This window comes from Balaenoptera borealis (assembly GCF_965194805.1).
Source record: "Balaenoptera borealis genome assembly, chromosome: X".
Classification (NCBI taxonomy): Eukaryota; Metazoa; Chordata; class Mammalia; order Artiodactyla; family Balaenopteridae; genus Balaenoptera; species Balaenoptera borealis.
In genome coordinates this window covers 40,440,035-40,459,640 of record NC_138881.1, presented here as the reverse complement: position 1 = coordinate 40,459,640, position 19,606 = coordinate 40,440,035, and the positions used below count along the sequence as shown (strand labels likewise).

At 40.1% G+C, this 19,606-nt stretch overlaps 1 long non-coding RNA gene across 1 annotated transcript in view; it reads right to left on the bottom strand.

Annotated features, from left to right (window-relative positions):
- LOC309621214 overlaps positions 1-19,606 on the bottom strand; it is a 632,915-nt gene that overhangs the window by 575,530 nt on the left and 37,779 nt on the right. The gene's annotated exons all lie outside the window — the stretch shown is intronic.

Sequence of the window (19,606 nt, the reverse complement as noted above, 5' to 3'; positions counted from 1 at the left end):
AAACTGAGTGAGACCATCAGTGTCAGTATGAATATCAACTGTTGATAAAGCTTAATTTCTTTCCTATTTTTTTAAAGGAAAAATTCTAATATTTTCTTCCTATACCCCAGTGTATCATCTTACGTACCCCTACTCAAAAATGTCTAGGCTAGAGAATAAAGGCACAAAAAGACCCAGTTATGAAGCAATTTTATCTCTGAGATGATTCTGTGGAATTCACCCACAACAGACAGAATATGCTGAGCATAAAGTGAAGCTATGTGAAAGGTAGCTATTTCTGAGGCTGAAATAATCCTTTGGAGAACACACTGCATTTTGTTAAGTTGTCAACCAATAGATTTCTGTGTCTCCTTGTATGTTGTGCTGTGACTATCTTCTAAATACCACATTCCACTGTCAGTTTGATATTTAAAACCAGCTGGCCTCACTCCACCGCCATCCATTATGTTGCATTGTTTTACAAGAAATGTGACTTCTCTGGCAGTAGACATGTTGATTCCAAGGAAACTGTTTTTTGCATTTTACTGTATGGATTTTTAAAATATTTTTATCCTAGACACAGAAGATGTAACCTTGAAACAACTGAACTTAGTCAAACAGCTAATAGATTTATACATGCCGCTCCATTTTCTCAAGATGAATTCATTTTAAATGTTTTTAAAAATAAAGTTTAAAATCCCATCTTTTTTGGCTCAGATGCTTGCAGGGGAGTTGGCTCATGATGCTTTCTCATTCGGGATCATCTTCTGTTGCTAAGAGACTTGCATAAGCTTAGGGATGACCTAAGATCATTGGTAGAAAATATACTCAGAAGCTAATCTACGAATGGCCATTTTTATACAAAGAATCTTGATCAGATAGACTTTCAAATAGAAGGTATCTTCCTTTTCTTTTGAGAACAGTGGGAGCTCAAGCCTGAAATTTAAGCATAATCCATCACTACCATGGTCAATTTGATTCAGTATTCAGGGTGACATTGACACTGTTAGAGCCTGAATTTTCCTTCTACATCCCAAATATTTGCCCTAATACAGAATGAATAAGAAAGTTCAGATTCTTAACTATTGCACATATTTACACGTGCTGAGTAGTTATCTATTGCTGCATAATAAATTACCACATATATTTGTAGCTTAAAACAACACGCATTTATGATCTCATAGTTTCTGTGGATTAGGAATCTGAGCATAGCTTAGCTGGGTCCTCTGTCTCAGATGTCCTATGAGGTGGCAATCAAGATGTCAGCCAGGGCTAGAGTCTCATCTCAAAACTCAACTAGGGAAGGATCCACTTCCAAGCTCACTTCATGATTGTGGACAGAATTCAGCTCCTTTTGGCTTGTTGGACTGTGAACCCCAGTTCCTTGTTGGCTGTTAGCCAGAGGTCATCCTCAGTTCCTTGCTACATGGGCCTCCTATACAAGGCAGCTTGCTTCAACAAAGCAAGCAAAGGGAAGTGTCTGGATAGCAAGATGGAGTTTACAATCTCTTATAACCTAATCATAGAAGTGACATCTCCTCATAGTTAAAGTTCACTGAAGCAAGTTACTCAAGGGAAGGGGATTACACAAAGCATGGGTACAAAGAGGTGGAAGTATTTAGGGGCTATCTTAAAAGCTACCTACCACACTGAAACACAAGATGCCTCTCCCTTTCATTATGACCACTTGTGGCCTTCTCATCTGTAGATAACACATGTAGGATATGCACATAATAATAAAAAAAACCTTTTCTGCTTACAAGTAATAATGTACCAGTGAATTCAGCCAGATTCAGGTCAAAAGAAGATTGACAGAAAAGGCTTTAGAGCAAGTGTTTTGAGTTTGCAACTCCTGATATCAGTACATGTTTTTCTTTCGTGATTTATAATGTCTACCACTAGTAGAGTCAGAATATATTTTTCTTCAATTTTAAAGTAACAAACTAAAAATGGACTATAACATTTTTCAAACAATTAGTGCCAAATGATAGTCACAGGTAAAGAAGGTCTCTCTAGCCTCCATTAGCAAACTTCAAGATTACATATATTAGAATCACTGACTCGTTCGGGGTTTCTCCAATAAGGAGGCTTTATACACGTATCTAAGTGTAGGCATTTTTAGCAAGGAGGCAATGTCAGGAAACACCAGTGGGGAAGTGGGGAAATGAAAATGGAAGCGAATGCAGCCAATAAAGAATGTGTTTTTAAGCTAGTTACCATCGTGGCAACTGGAGGTCAGTTTCAGTGGGGAACCATGGGAAACAATAAAGAATACACCTCAGAGCTATTCCAACTAAGGATGAGAAAGCTGGGGTATTTGCGGTAAGTCCCCTACATACGAACCTTCAAGTTTCGAACTTTTAAAGATGCAAATGTGCGTCCGCTTGTCCAATCATGTAAGTTAGTTCACGTGTCTGATGTACACTGTCACGTGGGTGCATCCCCTACAAGTGGTTGTGCTTTTTTGTATTTTACTGTCCAGAACTGTTTCTGTGCAACACGAGGAGCTTACTAATGAAGACCTAATGGAATTGGAAGCCCAGAGAAAGGACGAAGAGAGACAAGAGGAAGAAGAAGTAACTAAAGAACTGAAGAGATTCACGACGCAGGAAATGGCAAGGGGATTTTCTTTATTTGAGGAGGCACTGTTAGTTTTTGAGGCACAGGACCCGAACGTAGAATGGTACACGAAGGTTGCAGCAGCCGTTCAGAATGCAATCCAGTGCTACCATGTCATCTATGACGAGAAAAGAGGCTAGATAGAACTGAATCCAGCAAGGAACCAGAACCTGTGCCATCAATGTCAGGCGTGAGTGAAATTGCAGCTTGCCCTCCGTCTCCTATTGCTGATGATCCTTCAGCTCTACCATCTCCCACCTCCTCTCCCTCCTCCAGTCAGTAACTCTTCTTGCCTGTTCACTCGATGCCAGCCCCTGTATGCCAGCTGTTATACTGTACTACTGTACTTTTCAAGGTACTGTAAGATTAAAAATGTTTTCTTTATTTTTTGTGTTTGTTCATTCATTATGTATTATTTGTGTGAAAAGTATAATAAACCTATTACAGCATAGTACTCTATAGCCGATTGTGTTAGTTGGGTACCTAGGCTAACTTTGTCCGACTTACGAACAAATTGGACTTACGAACGTGCTCTCAGAACGGAACTCATTCGTATGTAGGGGACTTACTGTATTCACTAACTTTCCATTGTCATTAGTTGAAGCCTGCTTCTGGAAGCATTAACTCTCTGGCACTTTATGCTTACTATGTGTGAGAGCTGAGCATGTTCCCCTAACCAAAGGGGTAAAAAAGCCCTCTGGCAGAATCACAGGTGTTCACAGTGAGCAGCCTTCAACATGTAGAGGTGAGTGTGGAAGAAATACAGATGGAGCACCAATAACATTGCTACAATCGCGGTAACTAAAGAGCTGCTGAGAGACCACCCAGGACTTTCCCTGCTTTCATTAAAGGTTGTACCTAAAAACACCCCTAAGGAGACAAGAAGTTCCTATTTCATCTCAGGTTACATCACACATTCCTGACTATGGGAGGCAAGTGGTGAGATAAAACAAAGATTTGAAATGTACGGGAAGCACTGAAACTCTCCCAAAAGAGCCTGTGTGCGCCCCCGCAAAAAAACAATGGTTCTAAGTAGCAACAACTCTAATGCTTTATTGATTCTTGGATTGGGCAGGCTCCTGGAAGGTCACTGATCATTTGACAGCCTACAAAGTACCCTTGGAAGTAGTGATAGGCCACAGAAGCCTCAAGGTACCATGGGAGGCTGAGACAGATCCCATCAGTTCCTAAGTAACCTAAGAGGTAGTAATGGGCCACTTTAGCACCCCAACAAATCCTAGGAGGTAGTGGTGGGTCACATCAACCCCAAAGTACCCCGAGGTTTGGGGATGGCCCACATAAGATCCAAGATAAAAGGATATCTGATTTTCTAATTTTAAGACCCCTTTCACAGACAGAACACACTGAAAAATGTAATCAGCAGCAGACACACTCAGAGTCATGCATTTTTTTTCCAGCCATTTAAATGGAAACTGACCTCAAGTTATGACTGAACTAAGATTCCTAAACAAAACTGAGCTTTCTCCAAATTTAAATTGAATCACATTTGAAGTCACTGGTAAAATGATTAATAGCTCCCCAAAGGCAGAGTCTTATTTTAGTTTCCCTTTGTAGCTCTAGTCTAGTCTTTGGGATAATAAATAGGTATCAAATAAATAGAAAAAATGCCTTAGTTTAATTTTCCTTTAGGGCAGAAACTATCAATAAACACCTCTTTGGAATCAAAGGAGTGGGCTGTCTATTTTCAAATACATAGGGAACCAAAGAGTTAAATAAAGTGAAACAGATTTGCTTACTGCGGGAATTCTCAGAGCCTTTAATATGCCAAGATGAATTGTTAAGTCACCAGGTTAGGGAGAGGGCATATGCAGCATTCCCTGAACCTATTTAACCACTAAACTCTTTTTCTCTTCCATAAAGCATTTCAAACTCCCAAAGAATTTTGAGACACTCTAACTCTTAAAGGTGGCTTAATGATTGAAAATCATAAATATAGGAAAACTGAATTGTTATTGGGGGGAGGATTTCAGGGGAAGGGTGTGGCTGAGATAAGAGAAGAGAGATGGGAGCATAATGACTTAGGGTCCCACATTAATTGATTGTGGCCACTGATAAAAATTAGATGTCATAACACAAGACAAAGAGTACCATAAGGGTCCTAAGGTAGTTTCCCCAATGATGACACATCCTTGCTGACAATTAGATCTTCTTCATCTTTGAACCCCATAACCAGTACTACCCTTAGACCTGGGCAACCAGGGCTCCTTATCTGGGCCCCTCACCTACAGGGAGGCCCACAGGTTAGACTTTAATGTTTAGAAGACCCTGCTCTAGATTTCCTCCAGCTGAATCCTCCACATGAGGCAAGTAAAGCATAGAGCCAAGAGGATGTATCCACTCAAAGCCCACAGCCCCTCTTCTAGGTCAAGCTCTGGGTCTCAGGACCTTGAAATTCCCTGCTCAGAGGGACTCAGGCCATTTCCAGGACCCATGCAAGCCTGTCCCTGGATCCATCCTCCTTAAAGCAGACTGTGCTAAGGGGTGGCTGGTGATTGGGGTGCAGGAGTAGATGGAGCTTAGTCACTTGGGCTAGAATAATGGTTCAGGACAAAGCCAGGGGTGGAAAGAATAGGGGGAGGCACTGCACTGCTAGGGTCTTCACTGATACTCTTGCCTCAAGCCCTGCAAATGTTAGGGGCATGCCTACCCTTGTGAGTGCAGTTTTCCCGTTCATGAGCCCATGTGGGGAGACAATGGCAATGCTGCAAAAATTGATATTTATTCCAGTAAAATTACTTGTGACTTCCTCATCATTTGCAGTTATAAATTATCAGATAACAGTGGCATTTCCAAGATTTATCTCTAACATCTTACTGTACTTCCTGTCCTCACATTTTGCAAGCATGTATAATAGATACACTCTGATATGTGGCCATTTCAATTATATGTGTCACAACCAAGAAGACATTTTAAAAGGCCTCTGAAGAAACAATGTGTGTCACAAAAGTGCACTTACATCAATTCACAAGGAATCATTGAAAAATCAAACAGACTGCCTCAGCCAATAGACTCTATTGTGATTACAGGAAATGTCATGGCTCTGCTCAGTGGGTGACCTTCTTCTAGCCCATATTCAATCTGAAGGCTGAAAACTGGGGGTGTCAAGAGGATAAAAACCTCTGCTGGGTCTGCAACATTGGGAACTGAGAAACAGTAGGCAGAGATTCTTCAGGGAGGAAGACAGCCACTGAGCCAGGCAAACAGAGAAGCCATTCCTAAATAACAAGTGACTCAGACTAGCAGAGAACATTAGAAGAAATATTTTCCATATTTCCTTAATTTTATTTTACCTTTTTGTTTTATTTTATTTTGTTGTGGTAAGACCACTTAACATGAGATCTACCCTTTTAACAATTTTTAAAGTATACAATACATTGTTGACTATAGGTACAGTGTACAGCAAATCTCTAGAATGTATTCTTCTTGCTTGATTGAAATTTTATGCCCATTGATTAGTAACTCCCATTTCTTCCTCCCCCCAGCCCCTGACAACCACCATCCCACTCTTTGATTCTATGGATTTGAGTATTTTAGATATTCATATAAGTGGCATCATGTAGTAGCTGTCTTTCTATGACCGGTTTATTTCACTTAGCATAATGTCCTCAAGGTTGTCTCATATTGCAGAATTTCCTTCCTTTTTAAGGCTGAATAGTATTCCATTGTATGTATATACCACATTTTCTTTATCCACTTATCTGTCAATGAGCATTTAGGTTGTTTCCACCTCTTAACTATTGTGAATAATGCTGCAATGAACATAGGAGTGCTAATATCTCTGAAATCTTGATTTCAATTCTTTTGGGTAAATACCCAGAAGTGGGGTAGCTGGATCATATGGAAGTTTTATTTTTAATTTTTGGAGGAACCTCCACACTATTATCCATAGCAGCTACACCATTTTGCATCCCCACTAACAGTGCGCAAGTGTTTCAATTTATCCACATCCTTGCCAACTCTTGTTATCTGCTGTTTTTTTGATAGTAGCCATCTTGACAGGTATGATATCTCTTTGGGGTTGTGATTTATACTTCCTTGATGATTAGTGACATTGAGCATCTTTTCATATATCTGTTGGCCATTTGTATGTTTTCTTCAGATAAATGTCTATTCAAGTCCTTAGCCCATTTTTCAATCAGGCTATTAGTTTTTGTTTTGTTTTGTTTTGTTTTTTGGTTTTTTACTATGGAATTGAAGAAGTTCCTTATATATTTTGGAGATTAACCCCTTATCAGATAGATGGTTTGCAAATATTTTCTCCCATTCCAAATATTGCCTTTTCACTCTGCTGATGTTTTCCTTTGCTGTGTAGAAGCTGTTTAGTTTGATATAGCCTCACTTGTCTATTTTTCCTTTTGTGGCCTGTAAAGAAATATCTTAAGATAAGTCAAGCTGATCCTGCTTTTTCATGAACCACCCTGTAAGAAGCACTGTGTTAAAAATTCCAGATCCCTCAAATCCTACCTCAGATACAGGGGAGCAGAATCCCAGGGAAGAGGCCCAGGATCTGATTTTTTAACAAACATCCCTGGTGATTGTTCTGGTCTAAATACACTACACCTTTTATGTGTACTAAAAGTCATGCTCTTTCTCTATTGAGGAGCTCCTCAGACACTGACTGGAGCAGTATTCTCAAAATCCTGATTATCTGGTTCCCCAACACAGAGTAGATTAGAAGCTATCTACTGTGTGGTGTAGAAGCAGGTTTATTTGTTCATTTGATTTTGTTTTTAAGCTATAATGTGAGATTTTGTTTTGTTTGCAGAAAATGATTTGCTATCAAATGAAGGGGTTTAATATAAATATTTTATTTATTAAAGTTACAAACTCCAAACCACCTAGTTTTTCCTCAAGCTTTTGAGTTCAACCTACAAATCTTATTATTCTATTTATAATCTAGTCAAGTTTAATGATCTCTTATATAAATGCCTTTGACTGATAATTGGTCCCATTTAACTAAGATCTTCATAAATTGGATAATTCAATTTACTTTTTTTTTTTGAAATTCACGTTCTTTTATTTAGTTATTTATTTATTCATGACTGTGTTGGGTCTTCGTTTCTGTGCGAGGGCCCCCCCTAGTTGTGGCGAGCGGGGGCCACTCTTCATCGCTATGCGCGGGCCTCTCACCATCGCGGCCTCTCTCGCTGCGGAGCACAGGCTCCAGACGCGCAGGCTCAGTAGTTGTGGCTCACGGGCCCAGTCGCTCCGCGGCACGCGGGATCCTCCCAGACCAGGGCTCGAACCCGTGTCCCCTGCACCGGCAGGCAGACCCCCAACCACTGCGCCACCAGGGAAGCCCCAATTTACTTTTTAAGCCCCTTAAATATCTGACTAACAAACAAAACTTTCTCAGCATTTAATTAATTCCAATAAACATAATAAATTAAACTTAAGAGTGTAGTGAATCTTAAAGTTCTCTTAAATGTCCAAACATGTCAGAATAATGTCCTTAAAACTAGGGACAAAGCCTTAAGAAATTATTACAGATGTCTTTTTTTTTTTTTTTTTTTTTAAAGAGAGGATATGGGACGATATGACCCATGTTATTCAGATCTTATTGGCCAGGGTAAAGGAAATTACACTTTATTTACCAGTATTCTTTTTTTTAGCAAGGATTTTTTTTTCTTGGCTGTGTTTTGGGTCTTCGTTTCTGTGCGAGGGCTTTCTCTAGTTGCGGCAAGCGGGGGCCACTCTTCATTGCGGTGCGCGGGCCTCTCACTATCGCGGCCTCTCTTGTTGCGGAGCACGGGCTCCAGACGCGCAGGCTCAGCTGTAGTTGTGGCTCACGGGCCTAGTTGCTCCGCGGCATGTGGGATCTTCCCAGACCAGGGTTCGAACCCGTGTTCCCTGCATTGGCAGGCAGACTCTCAACCACTGCGCCACCAGGGAAGCCCCAGATGTCTTTTTTAAATCTGTAAGAGTTAAGTTGAAAAAGATGGAAAATGCAAGATTCAGTCAAGTTCAAAGTATTTGAAACTAAACATAAAGACTTTTAAGTATCTTGAGATATTAAAATTTAAAATCCCATTCTGTGAAGGAGCAGCCTGAGGTTACAGGATTCTGTGAGTGGATGGAAGAATTTGGCAATAATTAGGCACAAACCAGGAACATGGGCTATGAGATTGTGATGATTAATTTTATGTGTCAACTTGACTGGATCATGGGGTGCCCAAATATTTAGCTAAACATTATTTCTGGGTATTTTTATGAGAGTGTTTCTGGATGAGATTAGCATTTGAATCAGTGAAGCAGATTTTCCTCCCAATGTGGGTGGGCATTATCCAAGCGTTTAAGGACCTGAATAAAAGAAAAGACAAAAGCAGGGAAAATTCACCCCTTCTCTGCCTGATTGCTGCTGACCTGGGGCATTGGATTTCTCCTACATTCAGACTGAGACTTACACCATTGGTTCCCCTAATTCTCAGACCTTCAGATTCAGACTGAACTATACCACCAGATTTCCTGGGTCTTTAGCTTGCAAATGGCAGATTGTGGGATTTCTCAGCTTCCATAATTGCATGAGCCAATTCCTCATTATCTATCTGTCTATCCATCTATCTCCTGTTAGTTCTATTTCTCTGGAGAATCCTGACTAATACAGTGATCATCCTTTTTTAATCTTTAGTCTGTATATAGTACAAGACACTATGAGTATAAAAAGGGACCTCAGGCTGGCAGTTGGGATTAGGAAAAAATTGCTGTCTGGCTGATGCTTCAGACCTTGCAGCCCAGCTGATATCTCTGGACACTGCGTATTATCAACTGTCAAAGAATATTTGGGATGGTGTAATAGGGCAATAAACAAACACCCAAATCTCAGTTGCTTAGCACAACGTAAGTTTATTTCTCTCTCATGGAAAGTCCAATGCAGATGTTCTTGGCCTAGGGCTTTCCTCCAAGCAGAGACTCAAAGATCCAGGCTCATTTAATCTTGTGGGCCTTCCAGCTTCGACACATGGCCTCCAAGGTCACCATGGAAGAAGAAAAGATACAGCTTGGATAAAGCACACCAGCTTTAATTCAATGACCTGAAGTGTCTCAACACCTCTGCTCACAATCCATCAGCAAGAACTAAGCACATAGCACCTCCAGGTGAGGGACAGCTGGGAAATGCGGTCTAGCCATGTGCTAGAAGAAATGGGTTTGGTGAGCATCTGGCCAGTCTCTGCCAGAGGTAGCATAAGTGTTTCTTTAGGGAGTATATTAGTTTTCTAGGGCTGCCATAACAAATTACCACAAACCAGGGGCTTATAACAACAGAAATTTATTTCTTCACAGTTCTGGAGGCTGGAAGTCTAAAATCAAGATAGCAGGGCTATACTCTTTCTGAAGGTTCTAGGGAAGAATGCTTCTTTGCTTATCCCAACTTTTGGTGGTTGCCAGCAATCCTTGCCATCCCTTGGCTTTTAGCTACATTACTCCAATTTCTGCCTCATCTTCACTTGACCATCCTCCCTGTGTGTCTCCAAATCTCCCTCTCCTTATAAGGGCACCAGTCATCAGATTTAGGGACCACCCTAATCCAATATGACCTCCTCTTAATTTGATTACATCTGCTAAGAACTTATTTCCAGATAAGGTCACATTCACAGGTACCAGGGGTTAGGGCCTCAATGCATTCAACATATTGCAGGGAACACAATTCAATCCACTACAGAGGGAACGTTAGTTTTTCATTACACCATTTCTGTGGATCAGGAGGTCAGGCACAGGCTAGCTCAGGGTCTTACCAAGCTGAAATCTAGGGCACTGGTTCTCATCTAAAGCTCAGGGTCCTCTTCCAAATTTACTGGTTTCTGGCATAATTGAATTGCTTGTGGTTTTAGGACTGAGGTCCCAGGTTTTTTGCTGTCCATTGGCCAGAGCTGATCTACATCTTCAAAGTCAGCAGGAGCGCATTTCTCTGATGCTTCTCCTTCTTTTAAAGGCTCACTGGTTAAGGCAGGTCCACCCAGGAATCTGTTTTGATTAGCTCAAAGTCAATTGATTAGTAGCCTAATTACAGGAATGATATCATATTTGCAAGTTCCAGCCACACTCAAGGGGAGGAGAGTATACAAGTGTGTGGGTCATTGGGGGATCACCTTAGAATTCTGCCTACCACAGAGATAGAGTTCTTTTAAGCCCAGGAAGGTTTAGAATTAAAACATAAATCTTTAAGGGTTATGTGTTTTGATTTTTTGCATTAAAGAATCTGCACTTATTTGGCATTTGTGTACTTGCAATGTTTAAAGAAATGTGTCTAACTGGTCTAACAAGTCAGCCTTATAATTCCCATCTAAAATTATAATTGTACAATGGATTTAGGCAGATGTATTAAGTTGAAGCATTCTAGTATCTTCAAATTTAAGAGAATTTTAGATTGAATCTTCTCACAGTTACTATTCCAGGATTCCATGTCTGTGCTCTTTATATGGCTGAGGTTTTGTGAGTTCAAGGGGTACCATTTCTGACTTCTATCTGCTCAGAGAAATTTGTAATCTTCACTGGCGTTGTAGCTGACTTCCTCAGCCTTGATTAGATTCTTAATTTTTAAAACTGTCTTTATCTTAATGTCTGGCATCTATTTCCTCACCATGTAAGATAAATGAGTTACTCTAGGAGTAATTTAATAAGACCATAGCAAATAGCCAACATGTATCACTGTAAAGTATTTTACTGTATCATTTCCTGCCCAACATCACAAACTCCCAAAAAATACCCATGCCAATTACAAAAACAAACGATAGTCAGTTTCATACTATTAGTAACACATCTTAGATTGACAGGCAGTAGAGAAAGAGGGACCCACCTCCCACAGACTCATCCACCTGTTGAGCATGGTGACATATTTCCTTCACTCCAGCTCCAACTCAGCTAATAACATTTCTGTAGGAGCAATCAGTTAGGAGTTACTTGTTGACACCAGGACAGAGACTAGGGTGAGGCAATTGAGGCACCCAGGGTGCAGAATATAAGGCAACACTTACTCAGGCACGTGCTAAAGAAGGTGCTGGAACGTCTTTGCCGTGCAAGCACAGGGTCAGCACCTGAGAGTGTGTGCCGCCTTACATCTTGTACCCTGGGTTCCTTGCTTGCCTCACCCTAGTCCTGGCCCTTTTGGACACCTCAAAAGCCCTCTGGCGTGACCCTGCTTATGAAGGCTTTTCAAATAATCGAGAAAAGAGGACCCTCTTTCTTCCAGTGAAGGCTCCTCCTGGAGCTGGCTTTCTTTCCAGGTGAGGCCACACCTGGAAGATTCCACTTATTTTGACCTTGTTGCCTTACCTCCTCTTTCAGAGCGTCACCACCTGGCCAAATTCTCTCTGACCAGTCTCATATCTGCCATAGCAAACCCATTACAAAACAGCTTAAAAATTACCTTTGTGACATATTCATTTTTTAAAAAATCAGAAAATTCAGATGTACAAAAAATATCAACAATAACATCAAATATCACCCTTAACCTCACCACCCAGAAATAACTAACCTTTATATTTTGGAGAATGACCTTTCAGTCTTTATGCATATAGTTTTTATACAATCACAAGCTCACACTGTACATATTTATTTCAGTCCCTTTTTTTAACTTCTCATTATATCACCATTTTCCACTAAAAAAGTCTTCTGCAACATTGTTGTAAAGGGTTGCTTAATACTCCATTGTGTGACCTATATCTTAATTTATTAATTCAATTTCATATTGTCAAACATTTAGATTGTTTCCAATTCTTTGTATTATAAAGATCACTGCTATAAGCATCCCCAAAACTAGATTTTATTCTCATCCTGAGTTATGTCCTTTGGATACAGTTCTAATTATGGAAGCACACTTCGAACAACAAATCATTGAAGGTTTTTTGTACATATTGCCAAGTTTCCCTCCAGGAAGTTTATATCAATTTTGATCTTGTTTTTTTGGCTACTAACAGCTCAGTCAGGAAAATAGCAGCCACCATTTGTGGAAAGGTCAACTTCTTTTGACTTTACATACATTATCTCATTAAGTCTTCAAACAGTCCTAAAGTTAAGTGGAATTATCCCCATGTGATGGCTAATTTTATGTCAACTTGACTGGACCACTGTGCCCAGATATTCAGTCAAACATTATACTAGATGTTTCTGTGAAGGTGTTTTTTGGATGACATTGACATTTAAATTGGTCGACTTTGAGTAGGGAGAATTGCCTTCCACAGTGTGGGTGGGCCTCATCCAAACAGTAGAAGGCCTGAATAGAACAAAGACTGACCTTCTCTGAGCAAGAAGGAATTCTACCAGTAGACACTTTTTGGACTTGAACTGCAAGTCTTCTCTGGGTCTCCAGCCTGCTGGCCTACTCCACTGAGTTTTGAACTTACCAAGTATCCATAATCACGTAAGCCAATTCCCTAGAATACATCTCTCTCTCTCTCTTTCTCTCTGTGTGTGTATACATATACACACAGTGTTGGTTCCGTTTCTTTAGAGAACCCTGACTAATACACCCTATTTGGCAAATAAGAAATCCAAGGCTCAGAGAGGTTAATGCTCCCAGGTTCACACAGATGGAAAACAGTAACACCAGTATTCAAATACAGTTTACATCAGACCATGAGCCCATCATATGTCATACTCGGACATTCCCCATCACTGTGGAGAAGTTTGGCTAACTTCCCACTACCTGCCAATAGCAGTAAGTAGTCCAGGAGCCCCTTCACAGTAGAACATCCTAAAGAGGCAAACTCACTCACACCAGAGCAGCTACCTAACCCAGAGTCTCTCCCACCACCATTAAAAGGAGAAGCCCTTCCAGTCAACTTATGTTGCAGTTCTTTGATGAAGAGACCAGAGTCTTCTGTCAGTAGTACCTACTAAAAAATCAGTGGCCATATCATTGCTGTCTGTTTTACAGCCCTCAAATGCAATGCGTTAGGCTCAGACATTCTCCCAATTTCTACGATTTCAGGGTCACTTACATGATGGAGCGGAAGAGCACAACCTCTTTTGACAGCCTTCTTTTGAATCAAAACGTGAAACCGGATTTGAACAGAGATGAGTAAATGAAGAAAACTAGCAGATTTTTTTCTTGTCCCTTCCTATTCCAGCAACTAGGGAGCCACCCTGTCTGAAATGAAAACATATGAAAAAGAAAAAACCCTGAAAGGAACATTCTCTTGCCCCAATACTCTAACTTCTTGCAGTTCCATTATGTGCTAACATTAAATAAAGATGACGGACCTGAGCAAGCTGCTCACAGACTGTCACTTTTTCTCACTGATTTTAGGAGAGTCCCAGAGACCCTTAGGCACAGTTGCTGAGAAATTCAAATCTTAACTACAAATTGTGTGTTACAATTGGCAGATGGGAAAGCTAGAATGTTATTCTATTTCAGGAAATGAGGCTCCAGCTTTGGGTTTCATGCAAAGGGTGCTGGCTGTTGTTTTTGGCATTCAGACTAAAGCTCAGCTCTACATCCAGAACCATGATGTTGGTGCTCAGTTGGCAGGATGGCCCAGAAGTCATACACAAGGATGAATGTGTATGACTCCATATACAAAAGAAAATCATGGAAACTACCTCAATTTAAGCCTTCCCTATGTGAAGGTGATGCAACTAACTGTATGCTACCTAAAAATTGAAATGTCCCACCCAGCCCAAGACCTAAAAAGATGACCCCTTCACACCCAGGGAGTCCTTAATAGCTTTGGTGAATGGAGTTCCAACAACTTTTGGCTGTCTCCAATTCTGCCTCAGTCAAATAGACGCAACTTTAGTTTGCTTAAAGGGAAAACAAACACAGAATGGAAAATTTCAACAGTAGGAATAATAACCTCAACAAACCGGGTATAGAAGGAACATACCTCAACATAATAAAGGGCATATATGACAAGTCCACAGCTAACATCATACTCAGTGATGAAAGATTGAAAGCTTCTCCTCTAAGGTGAGGAACAATACAAGGGTAGGTGCCCATTCTCACCACTCTTATTCAACATAGTACTGGAAGAGTACTCCCAGCTAGAGTAATTAGGCAAGAGAAAAAGGCATCCAAATTAGAATGGAAGAAGTAAAATTATCATTATTTGCAGACGATATGATCTTATATATAGAAAATCCTAAAAACTCAACCCCAAAACTGTTGGAACTAATCAACAGATTCAATAAATTTGCAGGATATAAAATCAACATACAGAATTGAGTTGTTTGGGCTTCCCTGGTGGCACAGTGGTTAAGAATCTGCCTGCCAATGCAGGGGACACGGGTTCGAGCCCTGGTCCGGGAAGATCTCACATGCCACGGAGCAACTAAGTCTGCGCTCCACAACTGCTGAGCCTGTGCCCTAGAGCCCGCGAGCCACAACTACTGAGCCCACGTGCCACAACTACTGAAGCCCACGTGCCTAGAGCCCATGCTCCGCAACAAGAGAAGCCACTGCAACGAGAAGACTGCACTCTGCAACGAAGAGTAGCTCCCTCTCATCGCAACTAGAGAAAGCCCGCATGCAGCAATGAAGACCCAACGCAGCCAAAAATAAATAAATTAATTTAAAAAAAGAGAATTGAGTTGTTTTTCTATACACTAACAATGAAACATTTGAAAAAGAAATAAAGAAATCTATCCCATTCACAACACCCTCTGAAACAATAAAATACTTTGGAATAAATTTAACCAAGCAAGTGAAAGAGCTGTACAATGAAGACTACAAGACTCTGATGAAAGTTAGGTCTGTGTTCATGGATCAGAAGAATTAATATTGTTAAAATGTCCATACTGCTCAAAGCCATCTATAGAATCAATGCAATCTCTATAAGAATTCCAATGACATTTTTCACATAAATAGAAAAACAACCTGAAAATTTGTATGGAACCACAAAAGACCCTAAATAGCCAAAAGAAAGAAGAGCAAAGCTGGAGGTATCACACTTCTGATTTCAAAGTATACTATAAAGCTGTAATAAAACAGTATGTTATGGGCATGAAAACAGACACAGATATCAATGGAATAAAATAGAGAGCCCAAAAATAAACTCCCACATATCAGGTCAACTAATATATGACAAGGGAGCCAAGAAAGGGGAAAGAATAGTTTCCATAGTAAATGGTGTCAGAAAACTATAACCACATGCAGAAAAATGAAACTGGGCCTCTTTTTCACACCACTCACAAAAATTACCTTGAAACAGATTAAAGACTTAATCATAAAGTTTAAACATACCATAAAACACCTAGAAGAAAACATAGGAAAGAATCTCCCTGACATTGGTCTTAGCAATGATTTTTTGGATATGACACCAAAAGCACAAGCAATAAAAGCAAATAATCAACAACTGGGACTACGTCAACATCAAAAGCTTCTGCACAGCAAAAGAAACAACCAGCAAAATGAAAAGGAAACCTACAGAATGAAAGAAGTATTTGCAAAACCATATGTGGGATAATGGGTTAATATCCAAAATATATATAAAAAACTCATACAACTCAATAACAGAAAAACCCCAATCCATTTTTTAAATGGGCAGAGGTACTAAGTAGACATTTTTCCAAAGAAGACATCCAAATGGCCAACAGGTACATGAGAAGATGCTCAACATCACTAATTATCAGGGAAATGGCAAATCAAAACACAATGAGATACCACCTCACACCTGTTAGAATGGTTATCATCAAGATGACAAGAGATAACAAATGTTGGTGAGGATGTGGATAAAAGGGAACACTTGTGCACTGTTGGTGGGAATGTAAATTGGTACAGCCCCTATGGAAAGTGGTACAGAGGTTCCTCAAAAAATTTTTAAAAAGAACTACCATATGATCCAACAATTCCATTTCTGAGTATAAATCCAAAGGTAATGAAAACAGGATATTGAAAAGATATCTGTACTCCCATGTTTATTGCAGCATTTTTCACAATAGCTAAGATATAGAAACAACCTAAGTGTCTGGTGATGGATGAATGGATGAAAGAAGTTGTGAATGGATAAAGAAGATGTGAAATACATACATATACATATGTATGTATATATAATATATATTTGCAAAATGGGATCTTGAGAAAGAAGGAAATCCTGCTATTTGCAACAACATGGCTGGACCTTGAGGGCACTATGCTAAATGAGATCAGTGAAACAGAGAAAGACAAATACTGTATTATATCACTTATATGTGGAATCCAAAAAGCCAAACTCATAAAAACAGAGAGTAGAATGGTGGTTACCAGGGGCTCTGGGGGTGGGGGAATTGGGGAGATGTTTAAGAGTACAAACTTACAACTAGTAGATAAATAAGTTCTGGAGAGCTAACACACAGCATAATGATTATAGTCAACAATCTGTATTGTAAACTATAACGTTGCTTAAAGACTTGATCCTAATTGTTTTCACCGCAAAAAAAGAAATAAATGATAACTATGTGATGGGATAGAGGTGTTCGCTAATGCGTTGGTGGTAATCACAGTGCAATATGTAAATTATTAAATCAACACATTGTACACCTTAAACTTACACAATGTCTTATGTCAATTATATCTCAATTAAAAAAAAACAATAGGAGTAATAGCAGCCTACATATACTAAGAGCTTAATGTGAACAGGGCACTCTAAATGCTTTCATGTATAATTAACTTTTTACAACAATAACTCAATGAAATAGCTAAGATTCTTCTCACTATTTTACATATGAGGGAATAGATTTAGAAAGGTCAGTGACTTGCCCAGGTCCTCATAACTGGTAAGTGAAGGATAAAGGCCTTCTGTCTTAAACCCTGCACTAAACTGCTAAATACAGAAAGATAAATACTGTATGATCTCATTCACATGTGGAATCTACAAAAAACTGAGCTCATAGATTCAGAGAACAGATTAGTGGTCACCAGAGGTGCAGGGTGGGGCTGCGGGGAAAGTGGGTGAACATGGTCAAAAGGTACAAATTTCCAATTATAAGATGAATAAGTTCTGGGAATGTAATTCATGGCCTGGTGACTACAGTTAACAATACTGTATTGTGTATTTGAAAGTTGCTAAGAGAGTATATTTTAAAAGTTCTCACCACAAAAAAAAAAATGTAAACATGTAAGGTGATGGATGTGCTAACTGTCCTTATTGTGGTGATCATGTAACAATATATATGTACACCAAATCATTACATTGTACACCTTAAACTCACACAGTGTTATATGTTAATTATATTTCAACAAAGCCGTAAATAAATAAATAAATAAATGTCTTCTGAAATAAAAAAGTAACATGTAGCAGTACATATAACGAGAATATATAAAATACAGCAATTATTCATAATAAGCGTAAAATGTAATGCTGAATCTCGTAAAGTCAAATTGCATGTAGAAACTACTAGAAGTTCTGAAACTGAAAAAGTATGTGAAAGACAAATGGGAAGTTTCTAAGAACTCAGAGGGAAAATTCAAATTTTCGATTCATATCTGCCGAAGTGAGGTTTTTGCTTCCTTCGGTTGCCCATTGAGAAAACTGCATACTTCTTGTTTCGGCAAGGCTTATGGGTTAAGGGAAAGAGAAGGTAACAAGTACTTTCTGAGAGCTTCTTGCCTCCCCGGAAGGTTGCACATGCTCCCTCTGGTAGACCTCGCAAATATGAGTCAAAGTATTATTGTTTCTGGTTTACGGAGAAAGTCACTGAGGCTGAGAGAGGCTCAGTGCTGGGTCCCGGTACCCATGATAGATAGGAAGACATATACCCTGAGAAAACCATAATTCAAAAAGTGTCATGTACCACAATGTCCATTGCAGCTCTATTTACAATAGCCAGGACATGGAAGCAACTTCCATCTAGTTCCAAAGCCCATGTATTCTACTCGCTTGGCCAAGTCTGTACAATAGTTTCTTTCCTCCAAGAAAGAAAACTTCACTTATAGACATATTCGCTACCAACTTTCTACCCTTCCTCCTGTCTTTCAAGGGTTCTCACAGTCTCCTTCTCATCCCCTCTCATTTTCTGTGCCCCATGTGTCCATATTCTTTTCCTGAGGTAGCAACCACACATCAGTTTCCTCTGAGGGAAGTTTTAGTCTTAAATGTGGGAGCATGATATGGAGGCAAAGCAGAAAATCTCAGCGATCAAGATTTGGGGAGTGAGGGGGGAAAATGGAAATCCAGTGGTTTCTGACAAGTACTCCTCACAATCACATGTGCAGATGACAAAAGCTGTTGCAGCAACTGAGACTTTGCTCAGTGAAAATAAGAAAGGGATTTAGAAAACTCTATCCTCAACCAACCCTTTTCCCCTAGAAACTTTCTTAAATGAATCCCTTGATATGACAGTGGGGGAAACACACCATTCCTGTTTATCTAAATGCCACTGAAACACTAAGGCGCTCATAGCCAGGCCTTTAAGTCCCCAAAACACACACTACCCACCCCAGGAGGGCTTCTCGGTGTGTTTTCTTACCAGCTGATGCCAATTATCCTGAGGGCACCTGACCAGGGAATTCTTTTCAGAAATGCACCTGGATGTCTTTGACACCTAAACTAAAGAGGGGCAAAATATGCTTGTCTTTCACTGAGTTCTGTGCAAGGCCATGCTGAGACTTGAATGACTCTCTATAGAGATGGGATAGGGCCAAATCAAGAGTCCTTGAGCCAGAGGTGAGGGGTGGGTTTGAACCAGGAAAATCTTGCCTCCTATTTCTACTCCAGCTATGTATGGAAGACATCTAAGTCAGTATGATAGAGCAGTGACTAATTCATCAAACACACCTCTGTAGGCTCAAGGACTGACCATTTTAAAGATCTCCTGTGCAAAATCTGTAATAGCAAGGGAGGCTGGCACCTAAGAACAATCCAGCAAAGCTATCCACCAAGCAATGGAGGAGTTCTGCCTCTTGGTGGACAGGTAAGGGGACCTGCTGGAATATGCTTTGGAGAAGTGTTGCCACAGGCCCAGCACCAAGGCATCACACTGAGTGAGCAGCTGGCAGGCCTTCTCCACCTCCACCTGGGAGTCCAATAACCAAAGCATGAGATGCACCATGGAACTAGAGTGACATCTGCCCAGT